The sequence below is a fragment of the Argopecten irradians genome, unplaced genomic scaffold (assembly GCF_041381155.1).
Source record: "Argopecten irradians isolate NY unplaced genomic scaffold, Ai_NY scaffold_0363, whole genome shotgun sequence".
Classification (NCBI taxonomy): Eukaryota; Metazoa; Mollusca; class Bivalvia; order Pectinida; family Pectinidae; genus Argopecten; species Argopecten irradians.
Genome location: NW_027187830.1, coordinates 10,984 through 22,279, shown reverse-complemented (window position 1 = coordinate 22,279; position 11,296 = coordinate 10,984). Strand labels below are relative to the sequence as shown.

The 11,296-nt window shown below is 37.2% G+C and overlaps 1 long non-coding RNA gene across 1 annotated transcript; it reads right to left on the bottom strand.

The window, feature by feature from the left end:
- Positions 1 to 2,504: 2,504 nt before the first annotated feature.
- Positions 2,505 to 2,987, bottom strand: LOC138312543 (uncharacterized). Its single transcript, XR_011206977.1, has 2 exons — positions 2,914 to 2,987; positions 2,505 to 2,549 (listed from the first exon to the last, which is right to left on the bottom strand). It is a non-coding gene; the product is annotated as an uncharacterized lncRNA (long non-coding RNA).
- Positions 2,988 to 11,296: the final 8,309 nt, after the last annotated feature.

Here is an 11,296-nt window from a genome sequence, read left to right as displayed (position 1 = left end):
GTCAAAACAAGTATACGAGTTATCTCCCTTTTTATTTGACGAAAGCATGACATGAACTTGTACTAATATTATCTGTCTTTAATTTCAACAGTTATTAATTATAGAGATTATAATCACAATTAATATAATATATTTATTATAGAATAAACATATGTATGAATGATTTGAATGTCAGTATGAGAGAATCAAATTTGCTGAAGTTATGTATTTATTTGTAATATACTATACGTAATATGCATTTCTTGAATAAAAATGTATGCAAAAAAAAAAAAAAAAAAAAAAAAAAAAAAACAATTCTCCTCAAGTTCAGTACATGTTTATTTTTAAGTTCAAATCCTGTTTTTACCTTAAATGTTCCACCTTGTAATAGCTGGTTCAGTTCATTACCCATTGATTTTAAATCAGGATGCAGTAAGTCTTGTGTTGAGATGAGATCCGGAATTAAAATATCTAGTTTTTCAGGTGTCTGATTTTTCAATACATAAGAGCGTACCTTTCGGGTAAGATTACTAATTTTTTGAGGAATTCTAAATTCATCATCAATTTCCTTCAAAATGACAGGAAGAGTGTTTTGAATGTTAACACATTTTGCTGCAAGTCCATCAACAAGGTCAATGTAGTTGCGGTAAGTCATCCGGATATCAGTTGGACATTTAATTCAGAGTTGCTAACATTATCCAAAATGTTAATTATAGATTGATCCATGTTGGACACCTGAAAAACAAAAATAAAAAAGCAATGAAATTAATTGATAAAAAAATCAGAAATGAATGAAAAGTTTTCCATGGAAACCTGAAATGAACCATTAAGAGCAGTAAATAGTTTTTGTGTAGATTGTGATAATAAAATTTGATTTCTATGAAAATGAATACTTTAAAAAAATACATGAATCAAATAAATACATAAAATAAATTAATTAAATAAATATATAAAGACAAACATCATGAAATAATACATGTAAGAAGTAAATAAATGATAGAATAAGTAAATATTTCTTGAAGATAACATGTCCATTGAGAATGTAGGTTATGTTAAAAAAATAAAATTTTAAAAGTTATATTTACCTTCATTTCACCACAGGTCCAAATTGAATCTCCACAAAATTAAAATAAAATCAGAAATAAAATTGAAATAATATGACAAACATAAATAAATAAATGAACTAAACACAACCACATCAGTATTTTTTAATCTTGTACAGTTTTGCCGTTTTTGTCCCCGTTTCTTTCTGTTTATTTAGATCGTCAACAAGTTCCCCTCGCTGGACCTCGACTTGTAAATATCGCGTTATTTGCCATCATTTTCCATCCAGACTTAAATTAATGAAAGTGAACATTCAATAAATGTTTCTTCACAATTCTGATGTAAGGATAGTCATAATTTCGCAAATACGGTGACAAAATTGGCAGTTCGCCGACAACATGTTTGAAGATTTTTTATAGTCGCGAATGTAAATAATTACCCCGTCGGGGCCCCAAGTCAAGGGAATTGCGGCGAGTTGAGAGACCGCTCTGACCATGTGTTTTAAAACTCTTATTACGACATGAGCTGAATGAAGAAATATGTTCATAAGTTGAAAAGTTTGAAGATAAATATCTGACAATCGATCGACAATATGCGTCAGCCATAATTACCGTTGTATTCCCGATCTCCCACGGACTCAAAACATTCTGTCAGTCTTTTGCATATGAAGTAGTTAACAAAGGTCAAGGACGCATATATCATCTGAAACGTCATTTTATTGGCTATTCGCCCGTATCAATTTGTGTCGAGTCATTTCATTGGCTCAACTTGTACTTTCGTTTTTAGATAGAGTAGTGTTGAGTACACCGCCGGCCGCCATTACTCTGTCCGGGTCATATGGCGCTACCGGCGATTTTAAAAAGTTTGTGGTATTGAATTAAAACAAAGACATGAATCGCTTCAGATATGTTTATTTAACAGGTATGTAAAGTAACGTTATTCAAAACGAAATACTTTTTACAAAATACGACTTTTACAACAACAGTTTCATTTGCCGTGAAAACACATTTCATAACGTTAGCAACATAGCGAGCTGGAGGTCTTGTTATGTGCATACATGTGGCATACAATTGCCGTCTGTGACGCTTTCTGTTTCCTCCATTAAACATTGTAATTCATCATGTATCTGTAAAATTTCTTCGTACTGGTTAAGCCAAAGTGAGTACATATCTTTTATTTTCTTTTGATCATTTGATTCGGACAAAAGTATCTCAATGTCACTGGAGAGTTTATCGAGAGCCTTGATGCCACTCAGTCTGTTCTTCAGTTTAATTTCAATCTGGTACTGTTTACCCTTTGCTGTTTTTGTTCTTGTTCTGGCATCCTCATCTTCTTTCACTCTTGTGTTGCTGTCGGCCATCTTGATTTTAATGTGTCCGGCCAATTCGGGATGATTAGTTACCGTTGAAGGTGCTATCTTTTACTGTTCTGCCACAATTTTCCAGATGCGTTTGGTCGATTAGACAGAAAGTCAACGAAGCTTGACAGGTTAATTTTGCCTTTATTCCATCAAGACATCGTAAAAGCTGTGAAGTAAACAAACGTATTCTTACAATTTGTTACAAACCAATATCGTAAACACTGAGTATATTATGACAAATACGGTAATTCCAGCAATGATAAACAAAGAAATAATACTAGAAATTTGAGTATTATGAACATATTAACTGTAGATATGCAGTAAATTATTATAATGATATACAATGTAGTACACTATTATGTTGTCACGAAGTTTTATGTAAACCACGTGGTCGGAGAAGTTATACCACGAGGCGTCGAACGATTGTCTACACATCAGAAATTATTACATTAAACTGAAATGATAGTTCTACAGATAGATATATTTCTCTTTATAAGTGTTTATATTACACAATACCAATAAAAACTTACATAGGTGATACTTCTAAGGTAGCTAATTTTGATTGTTTTGTTTACACACACATTTCTTCTTCGTATATGGCGGCCATACTGTAAATGGCATGGAGAGAGCGCCACCTGTCGATTCAAGGGGAGTAACTCTTACTCAAATCTCTGACTTGCTCTATACCGCACGCTATATGTACCATTCTAACTGTGATAACAGTACAAACGTTTTCTCATCATATCATCGTATCAACTCAACATTTCATCGATGAGTTTTCTCATGTGTTTTAGCCAAAACTATTTTATCCCATGCAAACCTTTTTTTATCAAATAAATGTTTACAATCTGTGTTTTAGTCCTTACTTGCCTTTTCTTACCCTGATCTTTTATCCTGATATTATTGCATGACTTGTAGTTTGGCCCTAAATGACATTAGATGTCGATGGGCCGTAAAACTCAAACAAACAAACTTGTGCTCCATCTTCTGACACCATGTAACAATCAATGAATCAAGTTCATTCTCAGTAAATGGTTTATTAACCAACTTAAACTCTAGACAATTACAGCATGGCGGCGTCCATCAGGTAGGTCTGACCATGTGCTTTGGCGGTGCCTAATTATCGAAGCATATGGCTGTTAGATAGTTCCGGAACGGACCAAATATCCGGAATTCATAATAAATGTTATATCATTACAGAAACAAAGTTGAGAATGAATCAAACAGAAAGAAGAATTAATATTTCTGTATGACAGAACATCAATATAACAGACAACACTATACTGTAATGTAACGAATGTGACTAGAGACGAAATGACCACCTGTTAACGCTGACCTTAATTTGACACGATATACTCCTCTCTTCGTTGGGCATACTGCAGCATTCAAGTTTGTTTGTTTGTTTGTTTGTTTGAGTTTTACGGCCCATCGACAACTAAGGTCATTTAGGGCCAAACTACAAGTCATGCATTAATATCAGGATAAAAGTTCAGGGTAAGAAAAAGCAAGTAAGGACTAAAACACAGATTGTAAACGTTAATTTGATAAAAAAAAGAAGGTTTGCATGGGATAAAATAAATTTGGCTAAAACACATGAGAAAACTCATGCACAATGTTGATGAAACGATGAAATGTTGAGTTGATACGATGTATGATGAGAAAACGTTCATATTTTGCTTAAAATACCGATCTCTTTGAGATAATTTAAAAATACGATTATGTCTCACGGCATGAAACAAAGTGTACATGTCGGAGACATCGTAGTATTTATCTCGTATGTGTTTAAAATCAATACAATGCAATAAAATATGCTCCACTGTGAGAGGAGAATCACATGCATGGCATGTAGGAGGATCCTCCCCTCTCAATAGATAGGAATGTGTAAAATATGTGTGTCCAGTTCGGAGCCGGGAGAGAACAACTTCCTCTCTGCGGTCTCTCCGACTGGACAGTTTAGGATTAAGTGTAGGTTGAATTTTAAACAGTTTATTGTTTGTTTCGGTAGACCACCTTTGTTGCCAATGGTGTTTGATGGCCGAGTGAATTAAAGGCTTGATGTCGGTGTATGGTAGTTTCAAATCTGTTTGTGCTAGGCGAAGAGCAGTCTTAGCTGCTTTATCAGCCTGTTTATTCCCCTTTATACCCACATGACTGGGAATCCAGAGATAAGTAATTTGAGTTTTAGAAGATAATCGAAATGTTCGGATCAAAAGATTTTGGATTAGAGTATTTCTAGGGCTTCTTGATTTCAAAGCCTGAAGAACCGAAAGAGAGTCGGAACAGATGATTGCCTTTTCAATGCGGTGTTCTTCGATAAGGTCAAGCGCCAGACCGATATCACATGCTTCCGCAGAGAAAATGGAGGCAATATCCGGGAGTCGGATAGAGGAGCAGTGATTAGATGTACAGCATGCTACAAGTAAGCACGGTACGGTAGGTTTGCACAAAATGAACTGTCAAGTGCGTAAACAAAATATCGTATATGTTGCTTTCCTAAAATATCACCATGGTGGGCCCTGCAGGAAGGGCGTTAGAATTGTACCTGCTGCCCCTATTGCATGATCGTAAAAGGCGACTAAATTTAGGATCTTATGTTTTCTCTTCTTCCTAACTGACTTTATCTTTCCTAATGCCTCCCTTGGCACCGCCTCACTTTAGGCCTTGAGTTGAGCGTTCGCCCCCTGTGAGGAAGGCTCTGGGTTCTGTCCCCTGGTCGAAACACACCAAAGTCTATAAAAGTGGTAGTTTCTGCTCCTGCTTGGCGCTCAGCATACAGGGAGTGGGACGACTGGTTCGCCTGTTGTCAGTATAATGTGACCGAGTGGTGTGTGTTGCTTGGTGTCTTCGGCGGCATGCTTCAGTGATATAGCACTATACAAGAAGACACAACATGAATATACCGCAGTCTCCCAAAACACGCACCTCACACAACATACACGCATTACATCGCAAACATGGGAGGCCGTCCTTACATGACCATAGCTGTTAATAGGACGTTAATGAATCAAACAAACAAACAAACAAGTCACCATGGTGCAGCAATATATCGCGGAGGTTTCCGAATAAAGCCTTTTATATTACTGTTCATTTCACTAAATATGGTTAGCTATGACATTACGTATTTAATCTATCGTAGAGAAAGGTGGTGTTTGACCTATTTTATGGTAATGGTGAAAGTGGCAGTTTTGGAAATATCTCTATTCATTAATACCAAATCTTAACAGCAAACAGTAAAAGTGGACTGTAACAGTTTTTCACTTTCACGTCTCAATATCGAGGAGTGCTACTGCATCTAGGCCCAGTTTTATGTTAGACGAGCCTAGTTGAAATAAAATTTAACGGGAATAACACAATAAAGGAAATTCAAAATAAGATTGGAATTCATGAGGGAATATCCATGAAGATAGATACTTTACCAAAGTTGCCGAAAACTGCCGCAGACGTATCGCCGACACTTGCTTCTTCCAGCCGACCAGCCAAAACATTCTTTCTAGATCCTGACACACAGTGGAACTGGTTATGGACCGTCCACTGCTTGTCAGAAAGTAGTTTTTCGCTTCGCTGACTGGTCGCCAGCGAAGGAATTTCTCAAGGAGCAAACACAACTGATCCGATGCCACGAGGAGGGCATCCCCATATGTTGAGTATAATGTGACCGGGTGGGGTGTATTGCTTGGTGTCTTTGGCGGCATGCTTCAGTGATATAGCACTATAAAAAGGGCAACAATTCCACTATACAAGAAGACACAACATGAATATACTGCAGTCTCCCTAAACACGCACCTTGCACAACATATACGCAAGCACAGCATACATGGGATGCCGTCCTAACATGACCGTAGCTGTTAATAGGACGTTAATTAAACAAACAAAAAAACTTTTACTTTCACAATGTGGTTATGTTCTACAGGTAATTGTTTAGCCTGTCATAAACATGATCTTATACGAGTAGACGACTCTTGACGAGAATGCTGAGGAATGATACAGTCGTGTTTACAGTTGCTGTTTTAACACTAATTGTACATTCAATAATTGAAAGGAACATAATGTTCTTAATGTGCACAAGAAACTTTCTGCTCATTCTAGCTGGCAAGTCGTATGTAATGTTGCCATGTTTGTTTGTTTGTTTGTTTGATTAATTAACGTCCTATTAACAGCTATGGTCATGTAAGGACGGCCTCCCATGTATGCGATGTGTTGCGTGTATGTTATGCGAGGTGTGTGTTTTGGGAGACTGCGGTATATTCATGTTGTGTCTTCTTGTATAGTTGAACTGTTGCCCTTTTTATAGTGCTATATCACTGAAGCATGCCGCCGAAGACACCAAGCAACACACCCCACCCGGTCACATTATACTGACAACGGGTGAACCAGTCGTAACAGCCACAGCCGCCACCTTGAAAACACATTTTGAACTTCTTTTCAAGTTGCATGAAATGATCTTGACATTGCCCCGACAAAGTGTTGTTATTTTTCGTGTTGATAAAAAATCCAAGATGGCTGCCATCTTGAAAACACATTTTGAACTTCTTTTCAAGTTTTATCGGTACTATTTGGCTGAAACATGAATGAAATGATCCTGACATGGTCCCGACATTGTTACATCTCTGGTTGATCCGAAATCGAAGATGGCTACCATGACACTATATCTAATTGATATAGTATTGCCAAGGTAGTCAGATGACTGTTAAGGCCATTGGACCTCTTGTTTTATCTGTGATTGGTTAAACAATGCATTGTTGTTATGAATACATTCAATTAACATTCATATTTAATTTCAGAACCTCACGAGTCAACAGTTGACGCTTTACGTTGTTCTCTATGAACAGTTCACATCTTCTGATCACTTTGTATCACCATGCAAGGAGAAGGCTTACATTTGGTGTATACCACAAAGTCACAATATCTGAACCCACAAACAGCTATCTAAAATTGTATAATATCGATGTGATTTCTTTAGGTGCAAGTCAGCATCCAAACAAAAGTCCGTTACAGCTGCATACTGTGTCGTTTCGGTATTTGTAGGGACATTTTATTTATAGAGTTCCTTTCCCACAGCACTGGCAATTGACAATCCCATCAGGACTGGCTCTTAGAAAGGGATACTTTGGGTTTACATTAAATTCTGCCTCTTCACATTGGAATTGAATATGCTAGTTTACGCAATGCCTGGTATAAGCGAGTCTGCATTCATCCTCATGCTCAATACCCCATCATCCCATGACTCTCTTGGTGAGATTGTCTGGAGATGTTGTGTCTATTCTGGTTAATACATTATGGGCCTTTGAGGCAGTAATCCTTCCCATCCTGTGTTGCAACCAAAGTGGACTGACTGTTTGGTTCCGTGTAGCCTTCTCGTGGTTATGCGACTGAACCTCTGTCACAGAGTACTTCTCTAATGCCTTCCTCGCTACTCGGCTGACTCATTTATGTTAATAACACTATATATTTCTCCTTGGTAATATTGTGGTGTTTCACGTAAGTTTCCTTGTCATTTACTAATATATGATTATAAAGTGTCCTTTGTCTCGCATATCAAACATCAGAAGGATAAGTACTCGAAGGCACTGAACATTTCTTACATGTTCTTTCCCATTCTGATTGGAATGCAAACCGTGAAATGCTTCTGCATATCTACCGGGCACTTATTATTAGAATCAGAATATAATTGTAACCAACCTTGCCCATATGGCATACACCCTAATTATTAAAGATGCTCCAAAGCTGACAAACGGTATTTGTTCTCTATCAAATACAGGAGCAGGCGATTTAGTATTTTAGCTCACCTGGCTTGAATGGCCGGTGAGGTTATGTCATAGCGCGGCGTCCGTCCGTCAACATTTCCTTTAAATTGCTACTAGACCTAGAGTTCTGCATTGATTGTAACCAGCATCCTTTTGGCTCTGACCCCCTGAGGGCAGGAGGGGTGGGACCCAATAGGGGAATTATAGGTAAATATTCAAATTCCTTCAGAAAAGAAACAATGAACCTGTATTCAGAACATTACCTGGAATTACAAACCAGGTGAGCGATACAGGCTCTCTGGGCCTCTTGTTATTTCGTTACAAAAGTTTCTTTCTTTACACCATTACCACCATTGAAATTTCACTCCAACATGTTCAATGTCGTGAGACATAATCGTATTTTTAATTATCTCAAAGAAATCGGTATTTCAGATAAATATGAACGTTTTCTCATCATTTCATCGTATCAACTCAACATTTCATCGTTTCATCAACATTGTGCATGAGTTTTCTCGTGTGTTTTAGCCAAAACTATTTTATGCCATGCAACCTTTTTTTATCAAATAAACGTTTACAATCTGTGTTTTAATCCTTACTTGCCTTTTCCTACCCTGATCTTTTATCCTGATATTAATGCCTGACTTGTAGTTTGGCCCTAAATGACCTTAGTTGTAAAACACAAACAAACAAAAATGACCTTAGTTGTAAAACACAAACAAACAAACTAACATAAAAATATCAAAAAATTTTTGCATCCCGAAAAAATTCTGTGGCACTATATCCTATATGGAATGAAGTACTGATTGCGCATGCACCAAAAGCAAAATAAATCTTTTCGTATAATTTTTTTGTGTTAATTAGACATGCATATGCACGATTAAAACACCAATTATAGTTCAAATAATGAGTATCGTTTATGGTCCGTCGGCAGCGGAGCATCTTCAATACTAATAATTATTGGCACTCGCACTTAACATTAGCAATGTGATGGCTTTTATATATGGATTCTGTAATTCAAAATTAGTTTTTGTAGATTTTTTCTTGATACTTAAGTAAATGATATGCAACATTGTGTGATCTACTTCTTTTACAACTGAAACAAAATATTCATTCCCCACCAGGCTCACTGGAAGCATCCTCCCAACTTTAATCTTCTGCAGGGTATCGGTGATCTTTGATTTTCTTTCATTACTTAAATGCCCATATAAAGACTAGCATTGCCCCTGGAAGTACTGCCATCTTTTTTGAATGACAATGTTGTTTGTACTGAAGGTTTTGTGGTATCTTTGGATGTATTGAGCAACCCTGATCTTGGAAGAGCATGCCGTGTTCCATATGAACACGGAAATTTATTGTATTACCTGAAAAAGAAACATGAATTATACATATATATCAAAAGAACGAGTACAAGTGAATTGCCCTCTCATTCATGGGAACTTGACTGTTTAGCAAGCATTCAAAGTGAGTGAGTTTTCATATGTCTTTCGTCAGATATTGTGATAAAAATTCGGAAAATAATTTAATAATCATTAAATAATTTCAATAATTAAAATCACTACTAGATCTATTACAACTAATTTTCGCTGTGAAACCAGTTTGATGATTTATTTATTTTAGGGATTTGATGGTCTTTAACGAAACCGGTATGTTTTAGGATTTTCGGCATAATTTACACATTTTTGTCGTAGGTTCATTTTCATCTTTGTGGAATCTGATGTACTTCCAGACATCCAATTTCGTCCCCGTTGTTTATTGACACTGATCATCAGTACATCACTATTGGTTTGTTTGTTTGATTAATTAACGTCCTATTAACAGCCATGGTCAAGTAAGGACGGCCTCCCATGTATACGGTGTGTTGTGTGTATGTTGTGCGAGGTTAACATCGTGTTTTGTCCGTCGCGTGCGTCGTGCGTAAAACTATTTATACAAAAGCCTACCCCTCCTTAACCCTAGAGTGGATTACATCCATATTTGGTGTGAAACATCATTGGGGAAGGGCAATCATTTTTTATATAAATGAGCTTGGTCCAACCCCTAGGGGCTGAGGGGTGGGGCCCCAAAAGGGCAAATTTTCTTATTTTAAACTTTAAAATCCTACTTCTCCTTCATCCTTGGGTTGATTTCATCCATATTTGGTGTGAAACATCATTAGGGAAGGACCCGCCGTCCGCCGTGCGTAAACTTTTCATTCAAACGACTTCTTCTAAATAACCGAAAGGCCCAGGGTACCGATATATAGCCTGTAGCATGCTGGGATGAAGGGCTACCAAGTTTGTTCAAGTGAATGACCTTGACCTTCATTTAAGGTCACATGGGTCAAATAGGCTAAAAATCCTTTAAACAACTTCTTGTGAATAACTAAGAGGCATAGAGACCTGATATATGGCCCGTAACATGCTTGGATGTAGGGCTATTAAATTTGTGTAAATGAATGAACTTGATCTTCATTCAAGGTCACAGGGGTCAAAAAGGCTAAAATCTTTAAACAACTTCTTCTCAAGAACCAGAAGGCCCAGAGTACCGATATTGGGGCTGCAGCATGCTGGGATGAAAGGCTACCAAGTTTGTTCAAATTAATGACCTTTATCTTCATTCAAGGTCACAGGGATCAAATAGGCTAAAATCTTTAAACGACTTCTTCTCAAGACCAAGAAAGCATGATGGGATGAAGCCGTGACCTTCATTTAAGGTCACAGGGGTCAAATTGGCTAAAAATCTTTTAAACAACTTCTTTTGAATAACTAAGAGGCCTAGAGACCTGATATTGGGCCTGTGACATGCTTGGATGAAGGGCTATCAAGTTCAAATCAATGACCTTGATCTTCATTGAAGGTCACAGGGGTCAAATAGGCTTAAACATTTTAAACAACTTCTTGAGAATAACTAGGAGGTCTAGAGACCTGATATTTTGCCTGTATCAATCGTGAGTTTAATTTGGATTGTCTTGAATCTGATCGATCTTGTGGGTGTACGTACACCGGACTAATATTTATTATTAATCTTGCGAGCGTGCTGTCGCAAGCTTGATTTGAATTATGTTCGTTCAAAATATTCTTCCGATTATACTACCTGTGTATCCCTGACACTTGGACATTGGATATCCATGTCATCATGAGTGTCCCCCTGTTGGGCTCCGAGGTGGATGCACAGCAAGCGTAATAAACTC